The 18,585-nt window shown below is 39.9% G+C and overlaps 1 protein-coding gene across 1 annotated transcript in view; it reads right to left on the bottom strand.

Annotated features, from left to right (window-relative positions):
* tafa3a (TAFA chemokine like family member 3a) overlaps positions 1-15,867 on the bottom strand; it is a 105,579-nt gene extending 89,712 nt beyond the window's left edge. Inside the window, exon 1 of the mRNA XM_005458391.4 lies at positions 14,705-15,867. The gene's annotated coding sequence lies outside the window, so the exon portion shown is untranslated. The remainder of the gene's footprint in view (positions 1-14,704) is intronic.
* Between the last annotated feature and the right edge of the window lie 2,718 nt (positions 15,868-18,585).

Genomic DNA, 18,585 nt, shown 5'->3' with positions numbered 1-18,585 from the left:
TGATTTCTTGCACAGTTCTAATACAGTGGTCAGGCTGGCCACTCAGGCATCCATGACAGGCCCCTGTATTCCAGGCTTTGTGTTTCAAGAAAAAAAGAAGCACTTAAGATTCAAGACTCTTGATTTTCTGCAGCTCGCTCTCAAGGTCAAACATTAGCAATGAAAACAAAAAAAAATCCTCAAGGAAAAAGCATTTTAGAAAAATCTGAACTACAGATGAAGCGCATATGGATACTGAAGTAAATTAAAAATGTCAAGGTCAAAAGTGGAGAAGACCCAAATGCAGGGCACTGCAAGCAAAATATATAATTAAAAAGAGGAGCCTTTTATTTAGGCAATAAAAAAGTCCAAAAGGTAAATGCATGCAAGCAAGTGTAACAAGGCATAACAGATATTGTACAAAAAGCCAGAACTTAATTATACACAGATTGATGATTAAGGAATGACAAACTGGAAGCTATGGGGACACAGGTGAAGACAATCAGGGAGGGTTAAGACAATCATTAAGGGAGACAGGAAATGAAAGAAAATCAAAAAATCAAAGTAAAACTGTAAAATAGTCAAATGTCATTGAGACAGACATGAGTACCAGCATTTAACGAGTATGACACCAGTTAGCACTGTCACTTCACAGCAAGAAAATCCTGGGCGTGATTCCACCAGCTGGCTAGATTCAAACCCAGTGTGTGGAGTTTGCATGTTCTCCCCATGCCTGCATGGATTCTCTCTGGCTAGCCCAAAAGTTAAAAACCAGTGAGTGGTTGTCATTTTCTTTGTGCTAGCCCTATGACACACTGGCAGTCTCACTACAATGTACCCCACCTCTCGCCAAATGACAGCTGGGATACTATTACTGCATCCCTGAATTGGATAAGTAGAAGACGACATACTGAACATGAAAGCAGGAAGACTCACACTAAAGATGAAGACAGAGACAAGGGAACACCAGAGGATAACGTTGTGAACACAGAAAAACAGAGAGGAAATAGAGTGAAAATAAAACACAACTAAACTAAGACAAAGGATACAGAACTGAAATTCTGCCCTGGCATAACCTTAACCTAAAAGCAGGAGTCAAAGATGTTACAGGAAATAAAGTTTGCAATCTACTAGAAAAAAGAAATCAAAGCAGGAAATACACTTAAACACAGAAATCAGAACCTGGAGTAATAATAAAACCTAAAAGCTCAGTGCTTTTTTACATCACATAATTCTTACATAAAGTTTGATCTTTTCTGGCCTCTAGAAAACATAGTTAAAAAAAACAATACATAAGGGAAAAACATCACCAGAGGGTTTGTAACTCATAAATGTAACCAAGTGTCAAAGGACTTCATCAGATACTTTGTCCAGACCTCTAAATGTATCAAGTTTGAAGGGGATATTTTTATAATAATGCAAAATAATACAGCAGGGAGCACTGATCCTGTCATCATTGGTTTCTCTTGAGTAATTTGTGATTGTTTGCCCCGCCCTCAATACAGTCACCCGTGTTTTCCAAGCCACACCTTTTTCCTATTAGTCTTTATCTTTATGTTCTGCTTTTCACTTCTAACTTGTCAATTTGTGTATGTTGAATGCAATTGGTAATCATTCTAGGCATATCTTTGCATTTTCCTGCTTCTCCTATGTTTCCCTGTTCATTATTTCTTCCTGATTTATATTATACTTATTTTTGGACCTTTCCTTTTCACCTGTCTTTCTCTCCCTGACTGCCTCTCCATGTTTGATCTCTGTCTGGATTAAAGACTGTATTTTGGACGTTACTTTACTCTGAGTGCCCTGCCTTCGAATCCTCTTCATCCAAGTGAAAACTTGTCTTTAACTTTCTGTGGCAGGTAAAAAATAGCCACAGTTTTTCAAAGGCTTTTAGGAGCAACAACTACTAATTTTACAAATAGAAGTTAAGCAGAAATATGCAGTGTCATGGAGGTAGTACATTTAACAAACCTTAATTAGTAGTGGCACTGACATTGGCAGTGTTTCGCACTGATGCATCTTTGTTGAAGAGATTTGTGTTTTCAGTGAATAGTGAACTATGTAAATAGGATTTGTTGTTACCATCGTTAACTTGAACAAGCACCAGAAGCGTGTGTTGCATGTGACAGACTGTAGTAATACTACACAATGTCGACATGGCTTTTATTAATGAAAATTTAAACAGCAGCAGCCAGCAGTACTGCTAAAGACAATCATTTAACACTTAAAAGAGTTTGACAACTGAAAGCAGAGCTAATTCTCAGGTTGAAGTTTGTAGGCAGTTGTAGGAAATATTTGAGTGAATGAAGAGTTACAGTTACAAAAGCTCGTACAGAGATGTCTCACATATAGAACCCGCTCTTTCAAACTTTTGTTTACAAATTAAGCAGTTAACACATTTTTCAGAGAAAGAAGTTGCACCAATTAGGTCCTGCATGGATGGGAGGAGGCTGTTCTCTAAAAGAATATCTCATTTAAAAATGTGATAGAACTAATCATAAACTACTTTTCTAGAACTCTGAATACGATCTAGTCTAGTTTAATCTAAAAATGTGTAATGAAGAGCTTAACAAAAATAAGTCTTACTGATGCACCTTTATGAAATATGTTTAAAAGATCAGCTTTCTTACTGTAATTAAAATCCTGAGTGAATGCTGTTTAAACATCTGACCCTGACTCTTGAGCAAAAATAAATCAAATAAAAATATTATAACCAATTTTAATTAACGATGAACGCCACCTGAGTATTTTCAGCTTTAAAAGATTCAAAAGTCTGCACTGCTTATAACTCTTTTTGGTAAAAACTAGGGACATAGCAACCTTGTTAAAAGAAAAAGTTATTTGATTGTGACCGTACAAGTTGATTAAAGCTCAGAATGAACAGCTACAGTGAGTCAACACATTGTACATGTTTAATTAAACTGTGTCTGCTGTGCATTCAAGACTGGACAATCTTCCAGGTTGAACTTGAGCTTAAAAAATTTGGCTACTGGCACTCCAGTATGTAGATAATAAAGATATCTGAGAGTAACTGATTGGCTCACAAGGCAAAAATGTCTCGGTTCAGGGCAAATATAGATTGTTACACATTTAGGAATGAAAAAGATAATAAACTCTTGCTTGGCCCGAAGCCAATTCTTACTGTAGCCTTTCCATTTAATGAATACAAAAAATACAGTCTTCTATGATTTTTGCAGTTCGTAATTGCCCAACTTTTCATTTTGTTTTAGCCTACACTTTTTATTGTCTCTGGGGCAAATGTTTAGTATAATGACCCCCTTGAACCTTCCCTTCTGCTGCAGACTGCTCTTTAAATTAGGCAAAGGATGGAAACATCACCCACACACTCAGCTGAATGAGAATACAGGACATAGCTTCATAGAAACTAAACAAGCGCAAGACTTAGAAGATGGAAGCATGTGGGAAGGACAGAAAAAAAGAGGTAAAAAAAAAAAAAGTACATTGTCCACTTACACCAGTCTTGACTCCTGCTGAGTGAACTGAATTTTTCCTTCAGATCTAAAGCCTTGTCCAACACAGTCTTTCCTCTTAACGGTCCAGTGGGGTGAAAGCACCCTTTGAACCTTTTTACAACGACTGCATGACATCACACTGTCTGAGAACACCTCTCCCACCCTGCGTGTCAGAGAGGGATGAGACGACATGCTGGATCGGCAGAGAAAGCAAGAGAACAGGAGCAAGAGAGCATTAGCCCTCTGGTCTCAACTGAGGCATCAATTAATGAGCAGCCTGGGAATGTGTCCATCCAGACACACTTTTCACCGAGGTGCCACAGGAGCCCATGGCAGGGCCACAGACGGCTGGGGGACGTGAATAATTGAGGTCCCTGTTTTAAATGTTTAAATAAATTAGGACCAGTGGAAGAGGTGTAAAGAGACGTACAAGTTGAAACGGGAATTACAGCAAAAATATCTCCATTACGTCTCTGATCGCGAAGCAGGAAGGTGTTCATTGTCAGGAGTAAAGCTCCCAAGTCACGTCACCAGTTGAGTGAAATAAGCGTATGTTACATATAACACAACTCTAGCTTTGCAAGTGTGGAGATTGAGTTCAATGCTTTAGGTGCTGCTTCATTTATCAACCAGGTGAAAAAAATATATTCCTGGTCTTCTTTTTGCCCAAATCGAGCACATATGTGTGTCTTGGGGTGGGTACTGATCAGATGTGATACACAAATTTTATCTAACTCTTGAGAGCTCATCAGCAGTGAGGGGACAAATAGTGAGTGGAGAGTTCTTTGAAGACCTAACGGGAGACCACACAGTACTAAAGGCAGACAACAGCATCCTATCCCAGGAGGTTCTGTGCCTGAACAGCCGAGTAGATAAAGTCCTGAAAAATAAAATGAGAGCCAGGTTTTCTTTCTTTTTGCTGCCCATCGTCACATTTCCAGATCCATGAGGCAACCGCTAGAGGAATGTACCAATTGTGGACCAATAGAGATACACTGATTAAAATATCAACTCGGCTTCATGACAGTGGTTAATAAATGGGTTTTGGTTGCAAAGCAAAAAAAGTTAATAAAACATACGGGGGTTAGAAAGGGTACTAAACCTCAGTAATATTTCCATATCTGAGGAAAATCTTTCTAGTAATGTTCCTGTTGAACTGCTGCTCAGATTTTCTCCAATCTCACTCATTCATTGCAGATCTGGACAATTACTCGTTGCAACTCATTAAACCACTTCATTTTCTTTGAGCTACTTTAGATTCTTTGAACATAAAAAAAATCTTTTTAAACACACAGTTTCTAAAAAGCTTTCTCTGGTGATAAATCGAAAATAAATCTAAATGACTATTAGCGTTACAGCGCTGTTGTTTTCTCTTATAACTGTATGTGCACAACATGCATCACGTATTTTTAGTGCCATATGGCCTATTTCAGTTCAGTGTTTATCAAACTGTACAAAGGCACAGTGTGTGACATTACAGCAGCTGATATTTTGTACCAGCCAGTTGTCAGCAGGACACAGAGAGTAAACAAAGCCCTAGTGATTGGCAGCCGTTCCACTCTACAGAATCCAGCAGAGATAGCTCAAATTGGATGCAAAAACTGCACACTTAGATTTCAATTTGTCTTGTGCATTGATTGTGATTTGTCTCCAGTATGTGAAGCTGGGGAGTAAACAGTGATCAAATTGATATGGTCCCATAGAGGCTATACGCATTTAGGGTGCTCTGGGCATGCACTGGTTTATGAGGCAGAACAGACAGACTGTCAGCCAAGGGATGACACAAGAGGTGGTATCAGGCTTGTTGGGTGTGGGCGGCTTCTTCTGAGCTGCCAGTGGACCACTGCTTCTCCTCTCTTTCATTTTCTCCTTCTCACCCTCTCTCTCTCTCTCTCACGCCTAAGTCCAAAGCCCAGGAGAAATTAGTCACCCCACACACTGCAGTGAAGCAGTTATTGTGTGTGCATGTGAATGCGATAGTGTGTATTTGAAGGAAAGACAGAGTGCAAGGAGAACATACAGGGAGAGGAAATAAAATGCATTTTCAATCCATCCTTTATAATTCTGCCTTGTATTTGAAAATTGATACTGGTGTAGAAAAGGAACATCCATCTAAGCATGAGAACTGTATTGCAGGAAAGCGTCCATGTGCAGTACAGATACAAGAGTGGCCACAAGAGGAAAACGATAAGAGAATCTACAAGAGATAGAGTTGGTGCTGTGATAGACTGATGTACCCCGCCTCTCATCCAAAGTCAGCTGGGAAAGGCTCCAGCACCTCCTGTGACACAAAATTGGATAAGCGACTGAGAAAATGGGTGGATGAAATGAATGAATCTACAAGAGACCCTAAGCTTGAATCTTCACACAGACACAAAGGGTCTGGGCAGCATCGTGGCACTTTTTCTAAAATGGTACAAGGCCCATCATTACAAATTCTTGTATCCAGTTGAATCCCTTAAAAACAGGAATAAGATCAGTGATGTTTTTACTCAATTTAGATTTTGTGAGTTTTCTCAACATTTAATGTGATTTTTCGACCGGAAATGGAATCCACATGCAAACATGCTTATTTCTAGAATCCAAACAGAAGTACGAACTTTAGAGTCAAGTTAGCGCACTGATTAACCAGCCTTTCTGGAAGTTTACTCTGTTATTTTATGGCAGAATGTGGGTGTACACTTCAGAATAGTACTGCCCAAGAGATTCTCTGGCAGAACAAAGAACATAAAATTGTTTACGGATGCTCATAAATTCCCTTCACTGTTTTTTAATGCATATGATGGTTTGTTTACACTGTCACCAGGGTAAGACTAATTTCTATTTGATTTCTGATTTTACAGAGGGCTTCTCTAAATTTCCCATTGCTTCACACAGGACATGTATATTATATCCCCATTATTAGTATTATTATTATTATTATTATGGCTGCCACTTAAGCTTAAAATCTTAAAATCATCAATCACAGATTCTAAATTCAATTCAGAATTCTTCAAATTGAGCATCTGTTTGTCTACATAACAACATGTATGTCTGAGGTCACATGGGCAGAGCCTTACACTTTAAGAAAGTCATGTGTCACAGTAGCAGTAATTACATTTCTGTAATCAAGAATAAGAGAGAAGACAGAAGAGATCAATTCATGTAACATTGCAACAGTGTCTCTTTGTGCCTGCCTGTCATCTCCACAGACCTTTTACAAACCAACAAGGTAACAAGCCATGGCACAGGCACTGTGAAAAACAGAAACATTTAATACAAATCTGTGAGCAAAAACTAGTGTACAGTAATATTTAACAACAGGGTATGTAGCCCTGAGATGATCAGAGATGTCAGTTACTTCATAGCAAGTGATGCCATGAATTTCATTTCATATTTTTATTTATGAATCCTTAAGGGTCCAGTCACGCAGGCCTAGAGACCCGTGGGCGATAAGCTGTCAACAACCGCTGCCTTGAAAAAAATCAGTTGCAAAGCAGGAACTGCTACTTGTGATTGCTTTGGTCACCAGCAGATTGATGCAGTAGTCCATATTAGGGGTCCATATTAATAAGCTGTGCCTCACTCCTGCAGCCAACATATTACTTGGAAGGCAAATGTTTTCTGTTTCATGACTACTGAAACTACTGATTAAATGGAGCCTACATTATTATACATAGTCTAATCTAAATTTTATTAGACTACAAGAGCTTGATTTGAAAAGAAACATATGTATTATGTCATTTTCCTTAAAAAAAAAAACTGAGGGGGAAAAGTAAAGAAGTAACAATAATGAAGCTTTAATAGCATCAAAGAAACAAAGAAACAAATTATATGTTGAAAAAATGATTCAAACTGTAGCCAAATTAGAAAATAAAATCATTGGAAGATAAGTGGCTCAATTTTTGTACTTTTAAAGCTGACTGCTGAAAGCTCTGTCAAAACAAAAACGAAGAGTTCAGTCAAAGAATTGGGATGCCCACACATGCAGAGTTTGTAAAAGTAATGAAGCAATGACACAATCTCAGAAATGTGGTAGCGGGTACCGATATTCAGGTCTGACACTTCAACAGTAAAATGAAACAGTTGGTGCCAAATAGCACTGAACTTCAAATATTTAACTCTACAATGAAATATTCCTCCACACTGTCAAGATACTGTGTATGCAGCAGCTTCAGCTATATCAGATGAATAAAAACGATGCTTGTCATTACCGCTTTAAATGAGGAAGCTGCAGTACATGTGAAGGTTACATTAAAAGTTAGCTTTAAATGAAGAGCGGATAAAGTATCTGTTAAGCTCAGGTATTCAAACAGTAGTGGGTGTACTTTCTCACAATTTTGTCATCCATGCCTTTACAATTTCTTCTAAATTCTAATTTCTTCAGTTAATGAAAACAGTTAATCATTGCTATATCATTTTCAAACATTTTCAAAGTCTGGCTTTTACGTAACAGTTTTTACAGGTAATTGTTTTGTCTCCCACCACCTGGAGAAGCGCTAATAAGCCCATCTGACCCCCCGCCTGACAATCCTGGCTCATGCTTCAAAACGTTCCCCATTTCCTCTCTCACACATACACAAGTCTGCTTCATTCATTAGTCATCGGTTACCCAAATGCAACTGAAAGGTGAAACTGCAAAAGAATAATTAAAAATGAAATGTGAAGTAAGTATTTATTGTTCACGTACATAACTGACTGAAAGAGGAGGCGTGTTTGAATGGATGAAAGAGGAACATGAACTGGAGTTACCTCTGAGCTAATTCTGTCATAGTGCAAAGAAAACACAAGTACCCACATTTCATTTTGTTCATGACACCAAGGTTTGGCTGCTGGCTTCTGCACAATACCTTTAAGGGCATTCTGAAAATAGAAGCCTGCTTTGAAGAAGTCCTCACCTCTTCCGCTGTTGGGCTCTCATGGCGGAAAAACCTGACTGGACTTCATGTCAGGTCACAAAATCTCATTTTTACATAATGAGGGGAAGGAGAAAAAGAAAGAGTGAGCGCTAGATTCATGTAAGAAAACCAGAGCAGGAAACTTTGAATTTAGGAAAAGAAAGCCTAAATCAGCCTTCCCGCATGATGCACATGTAGAGACCTTTGCCATTAATTGTCTCTTTTTTGAGTCTGATTTCTTTAGTCTTAATAACAACAGGGTTGCCATGATCCTGTTCTCTCGCCACAAAAATAAAATAAAAATAACATGCCTAGAAACGACACCCTATAATTGCAATTTTTACCCAGATTGTAGACTAATGATTACAGGCATGATTTGGAGCTTGACAGTAACACCATACAAAATATGAGAGGAAAAAAACATACTGCTATGGACCCTCAGGCGCCACAAGAGTCTGCCAAGAGAAAAGTGTCTGCCAACAAAAAAATGATAGCACCCTTTCTCCCCTAGGAACCACAATTTAGGATTTGGGCTTCTCAAATCTGCAATTCCCCAACCTTTTCACTAGGTGGATGGTTGAAGGCTTGGAGAATTTAGTTTTTTTGTTGCTGTACTCAGGAGGACGTTGATGAGATGTAGGCACAATGGCAGAATACTGTGAGTGAGAGCTGCCAAAATCTACCTACCAACAGAAGAGCCGTCAAAAAGGAGGAATAAAGGATGAGAGCGAAAGAAAGGATTGTTGGTAGAAAAGTCTGATGGCCGGCAAAGCTGAAAACCACCTCCATGGAAGAGTGAATTTCTCTTTTGAGGCTCTGATCCATTCAAACCTAATTGTCCTCAGTGTCTTCAAGACTTTGAGAGTCAGCTGGAGAATTAACCAGGCAGAGTTATGTATTACCTCTGCTCTATACTGAGCGTCTTCACTGAGTGGACAGAACCATTGGGTCTTAGAAAATCCATGTACAACAAGCTGTCAGGAGACTGCGCTGGTTCCATGTTGAAAGAATCCATTTAAAAGTGTCATACGTAAGTAATTAACACCAGCAGTTTTCAACTTGACCAGATGAATGTGAGAGGGGATAAAGATGATCAAACAAGGTATGAAAACTCCCCAAAAACTTTAACAGTTAAATGAACAAGATGCAAAAGTCTAAAATGTTAGTTCTCTCAAAAGCTTCATTGTCAGCTTCAACATATCATAAACAGTACATGTGTTTTATTCAAATACATCTTGAGATTTGCAGCTAAATTTTCCAAAAACTACCTCTACTTGATGTTTTCCTTTGTTTTAATGATACAAAGATGGGACACCATAGCTGGGGGTGACTAAGGCTATGTCCACACTACGTTTTCTCTTCGTTTTGGCCTCCCGTCCACACTGAGACGGCGTTTTCCTCAAGGAAATACGCAGCGTTTTGGAAACGCTCTCGAAAACGCATACATTTCAAAGCGGAGCTGTCCCGTGGCAGTGTGGACACTCAAAAACGCAGACTTTCTAAAACGATGACGCATTTTAGTCATGTGATCGATATATGTATTTTTTTGTCTGCTTGCTCTGTTGGTTTTTGTTTTTTGCCCTTTTTTCCCCGTCCCTCTTCTCAGCTGTTTTTCTTTCCCTGTTTCTTTCTCCCCTTTTCTTTCTCCCAGTAAAGTCTGTCCCGTATTCAGCAAATGAAAATAAAATAAACAATAAAAGGTGAATCAAATGGACCATTACGGCAAGGCTGGGATGGTCAGTTTGGTAAAGTAAATCCGTTGGGCATCTTTCTTTGCCTTTAGACAATAATTCTGATGGCAAAAGAGCCAAACGGGACAGGCAAAAAAAAAAAAAAAAAAAAAAAAAAAAAGTCATGTGATGCAGTCATGTGACCAATTAAACAAAGATAGCGGAGTGCATTATACAGCAGTTCTTTTGAATTTTGACAGCGCTAAAAAAGATTAATATCAGTTTGTACATGCTTCAGATAGCTTTTCTTCAAATTCTTTAATTCTCACTCACTTTTGCGCATGCGCAGGACTGGAACGTAAGCGTTTTCGGCCGCTTCAATGTGGACGCACAACTCTGTGAAAACGACTGAAAACGCTAGTGTGGACGTTTTCGAATCTATCCGGGCTCGTGTGGACGTAGCCTAAAGCTATAACAGAGCTCTCCCAACAGTGTAAGGCTGTTCCAATACCGGGCCATCCTGACTGGTTTCTGTGCTCTGGACCTTCAGCAGCAGCATATGTGAAGAATCAGGCAGCACAGGCAGATTTTATAACCACAGCACCATCTCACAAAATCACCAAATTACCTATAAGATAAAGATTATGGCTGTGCTGTGATTTCAGCTTTATGGGTAAAATGACCACTTAGAAACAGCAGCATGTCACTCACTGAACAGTACAGCGAGAGTATTGCCACTCTCAGAGCAGAAATTTTGCAGGGGGAGAAAGAACTCAAATCACAAAGCAGTAATATACAGTACTGTAGATTAGGACTTTAATTACTTTTTTCAATTTTATTAAATATTTAAAAAGGCATTCAACTGTGAAAATGTATATTTAATTCTTTAAAAAATGTCTCTCTCTGGATCTTCACAGAATGAGTTTTAATGAGAAAAAATGTCCACCTGCTATACTGTATACAAAGTCTTATGTGGCATAGCTGCAGGAGTCACTGAAGAAGTGAATGATTTAATCTACCAAAGTTAGGGAGCGTACACTACATGAACAAAAGTACTAACCTACCTGCTCAGCCATAGAAACCCACATAATGAAACTCCTGGCAAACAGTTTTTGTGCTGATATTATTGACAGGGGAGGTGGGAAACTGTAGTTATCTTATAGAGGAAAAGATCACTGTTGTTTGTCACAGCAGAGCTCTTTCAGGGTGTCGAACTTCTGTTCTGTAAAACTTTGTGGATGTAATACAGTTTTCAAACGATTCAAAGCTGCACGAGATTTTTAAGAAATAACCAAACATGATTTTTATCTAACTTTTTAATAACAACTGTCTATAAATTTTTCTCAAGGTGCTATTCTAGCTACAAAGAAATAATAACATGAAGTCAAGCCTGATGGTTCCTGCTGTGAGTGAGAGGGATGAAAGGCACCCAAGCTGACATGGTGCAGATTTTTGTTTAATAGTTATGAACAAAAAATATATCCAAATCGTGAAATTGAATACCTAGATGTATCCAGACAGAAACCAGTGATGCCAAAAAAATCTATCAAATGATTCAATCTCAAAGTTTAAAAAATTTATTTAAACAGATGACAAGTGGATCTAGCTTTTCCGAGACTGTCAGATGAACCTCATGAGTGTCTCTACTTCAGTCATGTACACTGAACAAACAACAGAGGGAGCTGATATAATGCAATGACCTCACAACACGCACAACACAATTTTAATCAAGCAGTAGGCGATGCTGAAGCCTGTACACACAAGCACAATGTGCCCCCACACACACACCATTCATATAAATTCTCCGGAAAACACCCACTTTTTTACAAACACCGCTACACTTCAACTGCACACACACGCGCGCTCTCTTGCTCCCCGTCTCCCTTTCACACACACACCCACAGCCAAACATGCACACAGCAAATCAGCATGAATAAATAAGAGATGGAGTTGTGCTCACAGCCTAATCTCTCAGGAAAAAAAACGAAAAAAAAACAAAACAGCTCGCCACACATCAGCCCAGGCGAGTGAGTGGGACACTGCTGGCTTCCAGAAAACCAATTTGTTAGTTTATTGTCTTGGTGTTTAGTCTGTGGTTACAGTTCATTTCAGCCAGCCCATCCCAGGCATGCGCCTTTAAATGGCATCTATAAAACATGGGATGTGCTGTCCTCTTGTCCTCCTCCTCCTCCGCTGTACATGACAGAGCTGCATGCAAGCGTCACAATGCTGCATTTCGTTCGCTATGGTGGGGCTTTGAATTTCCCTTTAAACACCCGATGGATTCACCCCAGCAGCTCGAGCTGGCGCTTTGAGAGGTGGAACAAACTGTGCTTTCTAAACACATTAGCCTATGAACACCACTGAGCACCGAATCTTGAGGTGCTGAAATCGGGTGTAATCATGTAGATAGATGGCTGACTTTTTATTGTTCCGCTAAACCAAATCTGCAGGGCTGGTGGTGAATACAGAATGTCTGAAATGATGCAATACCCCAGATTTTATGGTTAAGTCATGGTGCTGCTCTGCAATGCTCTCTGTGTCAAAGCACTGGGCTGTCAAATGTATATGTAACTTGCACATGCAGACACACTTGACATGCTCAAACATCAGGAAATGCAAAAAAAATGGAAGACGTGCAGTACAAACAGGCAATCTTAATTGTACAACTACACAACACATGTACGAGGTGAAAAAACAATACAGTGCTTGTATTATTTTGTCTCATGCCTGCAAACACAATCCACACTCTTCTATTATGCCCTATTGATCTGACAGAGTGAGCAGGAAGCTGGCAGAGAACACAAATACTGCCTGGGGTGGCTCCTTAAAACTAGACACAAGCCTCTTATCCATGGTGTTCTCTTCCTCTGGAAATCACCTGGTGGCTCATGCATATCAAGTACTCTCTCCAAGCCTCAGTCTATACTCTGCCTTTTCCAGGCACTGTTGTTTGTTGCAATGTCTGTGTAATGGTAGCTTTACAGAAATTGCAGGCTAATCTGTCTTACCTGTACAAGCTACTTATTTGGCATTACTAAAGTGTGTTTTGTTGCATACCAATGGCACGTTTTTGTTTCACCACTTGTTAGAGTACTCTGTGCAGATGTGAAGTAAGCCAATGTTATGGTGAACGTGACTCCATAACAAATCCCCACTTTTTTTTCTTCATCTTCTCCTTCTTTCTTTTTTACAACTACCACTGCAGAGCGAGCAAATCTTTTTTCTTCCAAGTTTCCAGTTTACTGTCAAATACAGTGGAACTGTCACAGGGATCCCATCTCCCTTAATCCCATGGTGGCCTTTGCTCTGCCTGTCAGCATTACCAGCCAATAACACTGCACAATAAAACCCTCCAGAACAACAGTGGGCCGCAGGCAGCTTCAAGGGCTACTGACGGCGATCTATAAAACAATATAATGGGTTGCCTGTCAGCAAGTGTGAAAGGGAAGATCTACACCTCCTCTGACTCTCTGAGGGGACTTCAATTAATCACAGCAGAATTGTATCACCCCGCAATAGGAGTGTAAGGTTATTACCATCCCCATATTCTGCAGGATGAAATGCGATGATAGCACTAATTGAGGGGAAGAATAAAAAAAGCTGACCACACAACACTTGTCAAGAGGATGAAGGGCAAATGAAAGAACGAGGTGAACAAGTAGATAGACTGAGGTGGATTTAAAAAAAAAAAGGAGAGCTTATGAAACAAATTAGGAGAGGGAGAGTGGAAAGTCAAGGCTGGAAGAAAGGAATATATTCACAGTGGCGTGCAGGCATAATAATAAATATCTACAGTCTGCGTGCAACAGCTGACACCAAACACATGAGCCAATTCTCATTAGGGACTCCTTCTGCGTGTTTGCAATATAATACAATGAGATAACACCACTGTACTTTGCTGAAGTCACAAACAAGCTGTTTATAGCTGGAGCTGCTTTTCTCTTATGTTGGGGTTAAAGGGAAGCACACTTGCACCTCCTGTGAATTCAGCTGTACATTTAACTTTGCACTGCAAAGAGTTGTTTTAGAGTTACCTTTGCCAAGGTACCAGTGATGTGGAATATGGAGATTTGGGGGAACCAGACAGATAGATAGATAGATAGATAGATAGATAGATAGATAGATAGATAGATAGATAGATAGATAGATAGATAGATATTCTATTTGTCTGCAGGCAGATGAGAGCACAGACGTCACTGACTTAAAACAGAAGCATGTTGCTTGCATGCATTTCCACATAGAAGGGAGTTCCTTTCGTGCCTTTGTGCACATGGGCAGATCTCTCAGAGGGGAAACTTTTTTGTCCAATCGGAACTGTCAGTGATGGATTCATGTTGATGCCCACATCTAATATTCACTGAATCTTGAGAACATAAAGTTGAACATTTGCCAGCCTGCGGCTACACCTGTACGCCACCTAAAGTCATGAGTTTCCAGTACCCCATTGCTGCCTGATGATTTGTAAAAAGCTATTTATCATAGCGGAAAGAATGGATAGTTTTATCAATGAGCCTAGTCAATCGTAGATTTTGCTGCCGTTTCACAGTCGCACATGAGTTGTTAAGCATTAGAAATTCAGAATATTAATTGCAATCATATATATAGAGATAGATAGATATACATATAGATATATAAATATACATATATAGTATCCACTTCCACAGATAGGAATAACAAATTATAAACTCTAATTCCAACCTACCTGCCGTTGTTCTCTCAGTTAATCCCGGGAAATGTCCCTTTCATTTATTCTCCATTGCCAGCCACAAAAAAACGGAAGCCTCTTCTTTAGGCAAATGGCATTTCCTTGTCGCTACAAGACGCCCTGGACAACACATAACCTAAAACACTGGTCTAATGTTAAGCTCTCCAGACGCACAATCCCTGAGAGAAATGAGTCTAAAGTGGGGCTGCCGGCTACTTGGAGGCGGTGGACTTGAAAGTCTATAAAAGTTACTGGTCCTCCGCCTCTGACTCACAACTTCCCATCCGCCAGAGCTCCACGGCAGCTGGACAATACGCCGGACCGTCACTCATACTTTCTGAATTCAGGGATGCAGTGGATTTTTACAATCCCCCTTCAACATACTGGTTGCAGATGGGTGTTTGGCAACGTTTTCTCGCAGTTGGAGAAATGGATCTGAGCTGTCCGAGTGATGAGAGCAGCCGGATTCATCACAGCGCGTGTGGAGCCTCCTGATGCAGCGCTGGTGTTTTAGCGCCATCCAGCGGTTCTGTTGGATCGTAGTCTCCGGTGGCGACGGAGGACCTTTATCAGAAAGCTTCAGACGTTGGTAACTGGATGGTCGTGCCCTCTTGAATGCAGCAGCAGCGCGCAAACTACAGCAGTGAAATCAAAACTGAATCAGATAAGTCACTAATTACGCCAGTGCCACTTGCAGCCATTTGTTTGCAGCTTTTTATGCTGATTGGTTTATTTAAGATGTTTTATCGAAAGGATGTTTTTATAGTACAGCATCTTTCATAATGCGACACAACCAAATCAAAGAGGCCAGTTTATCATGCCGCATGATTTTAGAAGAAGCGCTTTGAGCTATTTTGTGGGTCAGTGGGTGGACCCAAGAAAAGATTTAGGGACTGTGTGAAAATGTTTTGAAGTGAAGAAGTATTACATATATTTTAATACTTTTATTTTAATATAGACTCCCCGGCATCGTTAATATTTAAAAATAAGATCGCAACCTATTCAGTTATGAAGAAATGGCAATAAGCTCCCTAACATCTTATAAACAGTGGTGCCAGTAGGCCTCAATGATGGCAATTTAAGCACTCGATACTTTTATTAATGATAACTCTGAAGAATTTATTATTTATCCACTTTTCGTGCTTCCATGAGTTTCAGAGCTGTGAATAAATTAATTTAAAAAAATAGGAAAATTAAATTCTCCTCCTTTAAGGTCTGATGTTGTCCTGCGATGTCACCTGACTTCCTTTCTTATGTTCTTCCTTTTATTCTTTAAAAAAAAAGAGGGTGAAAAAGCTACTAAAACCTTCATTAGAGCCACTAAATGCAAGTGAACACAAAAAAAGGAAGACAGCTGTGTGCTGAAGGGTTTTTCACACCTCTGTTAAACACATGAACACCATCTTTTGTTGTAACCTAGAAGATTTCTTCTTTCTTAAAAAGACCAAAATAGAATCAGAGGATAAGAACAAGATGAAGAGCCTCCTCAGTTCTCACAAAAAAAGACTCCCCTCTTACCAAAACCCCTTCCCTTACCCTACCCAAACACACCACCCACACATACAATTTGTGCGAACCAGCCACTCTGAAGAACTTCAGCATTATGACATGAATTAGGCTCGTGAATACTCATCGAGTTTACGATAACACATTTTTGTGTCTTTGACATTCAGCTTCCACTCTCCCCATGCATTACTGTCCGGGCTACAAAAGCCTCCCCTCCTTTAATTTCATTATCATCTCTCCATTTCTCAAGCATGCTCTTTCGTCTGCCCCTCCTGAATGGCAAGAATGGGTGGAATAATCAATACCAACCTTTGAAATAGCCTGTAGGAGATGGGATGCAAGCATTTGGACTTGTATTTGATTGATTTTGGACCGCCCTTCGAGAGTGTTATCATCATGAAGCCAAAGCCATCTACTTCACAGAAAACTCCATAAACACCAACGCAAAAGCACACTTGTGCAAGTAAAATCAAAGGGCACTACACACAAAAACCCATGGATAGTGTACAAGAAAAATGTCATACCATTATCACTGCTGAGCTATAAAATTCAACGCAGATAGTGTATGTAGACCAGAGACAGGCTTCGCATCGCTTCATAACTGACTATAAATAGAGGAGCTGTTATTTTGATTCTGTGTGCGTCATTTATATCTTATAATTTCTAAAGTCATCAAGTTTCTTTCCTCCTCAAGCTGCGTTTCTCACACACACTGAAGGAGGAGATGGCCTCATTAATCTTCTATGCATTGTATAGACCTATCCTGTCACACCTCTGCCACTGTGGTTTGTGACACCGCTTCGCTCATTAAATCATATGACAGGATGAGGTCAGCCGGGAGGTAAGGTGTCTCAAGCTGTGAGAGAGCAGATAAAGCCAGCAGTGTGAGCCTTTGTTAGGGAGCTCTACAACAAATGTACTGTAGGTGGGAGCTGAGGTGACTCATGAGGTAAATTCCAGTTAGTGAGAATTTGGCATCAAAATCTAATAACAGTCTCTGGTTTTGTCTCTTTGAGGTCAAAACACAGGGAGAAACGGATATCTGCTGCACTTGAGCTGTCATGTGATTTGCAACCTCTCTAAGGAAGCCTGACTACCTTTTTAGGTCTTGTTACTGTAGGTGGCACCTTGCATAACCCCAATCATCCCATGCTTGTCATGCTGCGATTATTTTCAGTTGTGGAGGCTTCGTGGTTCAACACTGATTGTGGTGGTTGAGCTTAAAATAAAAGCAACCTGCGGGGAACAGTGCAAGCACTCTGCCTGAACCCTCGCTCTCTTTCGGCACGAAAGTGTGTTTGAAGACAGTGAGATGTCTACCAGAAAATTGCAAGGGAAAAAATAGGAGGCATTATGGCCTCGGGAATGGAGCTCTCCATCAATAATGCAGTGGAAGCAGCAGTTAATGCCCCCTTTAATTCAACAGGTCTGCAGACAACGACACAGTTATTCTTCCTCAAGTGCTGATGCTCGATGAGCGGCAGCTACCTTAGGCTTTATGGCTTTGTGTGGTTTCACTGCCAGGTCTTTCCCCTGACCTCAATCGCAATTGCTGAGCCTTTGATGGGTTTTCATCAGTGGCTCCTGCTAATGGAGTTTCCAACTTCACTAACTCTCTCAGATCCCGATAGTGCACTGCTGCAACAACAAAGGAATAATGTTCACATAAAGTCAAAATATATGAGCTCAATTTAAAGTGAACAGTGAGTGTAGACCTTTTAGAAACAAAAACAGGGCAGTGTCAAATCACAGTGTTACACAGCTTTATCGCCTAGGTCAGTTCTGAAAGAAGCAAAGCTATCTTGTAGATGGCAAGTGTATCAAAAGTCTTTTGCTTTGAGGTTTTGGCTTTTTAGAGATTACCGAAACTTTACTGAGCAAAAATTAATTGCAGGCTGGTTTTTAACTACTTCAAAGAGAAGTGAAAGCCGCACATTTATAAACTCTGACTCAAGCTTTTTTTCTCTCTCGGGACATTCAGATTCTTTCCTTATAGGGGTGCCATTATGTTCATTTCTACTTCAGTGTTTTTGTTATTGGAAACTGCTAGAGTAGCTTTGCCTCATTCACAGTTTTTTTTTTACCCAGTTCATATTGTCTGATTTAATGTCTGAAATGTGCCATTCCCTCGATCCTTTCTTTAAACTTTATTCTCAATGACTGCCCTCGAAGCACAAGCTTTAACGACAGGTAGGTGAGGGTGCTGTGTGCATGACCATATTAGGGATATTTGCCCCCACGGTCATCACATAGAGCCAAGAATAGAAAAACTGCTTGACTAGAAGCGTTGAGCAGTGCAGCCTGAGCTGCAGGCTCATAGTGATTACTTCATATGCTGGCCTTAAAATTTGCTCCTTATAAATAAAAGTATT

The sequence above is a fragment of the Oreochromis niloticus genome, linkage group LG5 (assembly GCF_001858045.2).
Source record: "Oreochromis niloticus isolate F11D_XX linkage group LG5, O_niloticus_UMD_NMBU, whole genome shotgun sequence".
In the NCBI taxonomy this organism is placed as follows: domain Eukaryota; kingdom Metazoa; phylum Chordata; class Actinopteri; order Cichliformes; family Cichlidae; genus Oreochromis; species Oreochromis niloticus.
The sequence above is the reverse complement of the archived record's forward strand: the minus strand, read 5'-3'. Positions and strand labels throughout refer to the sequence as shown.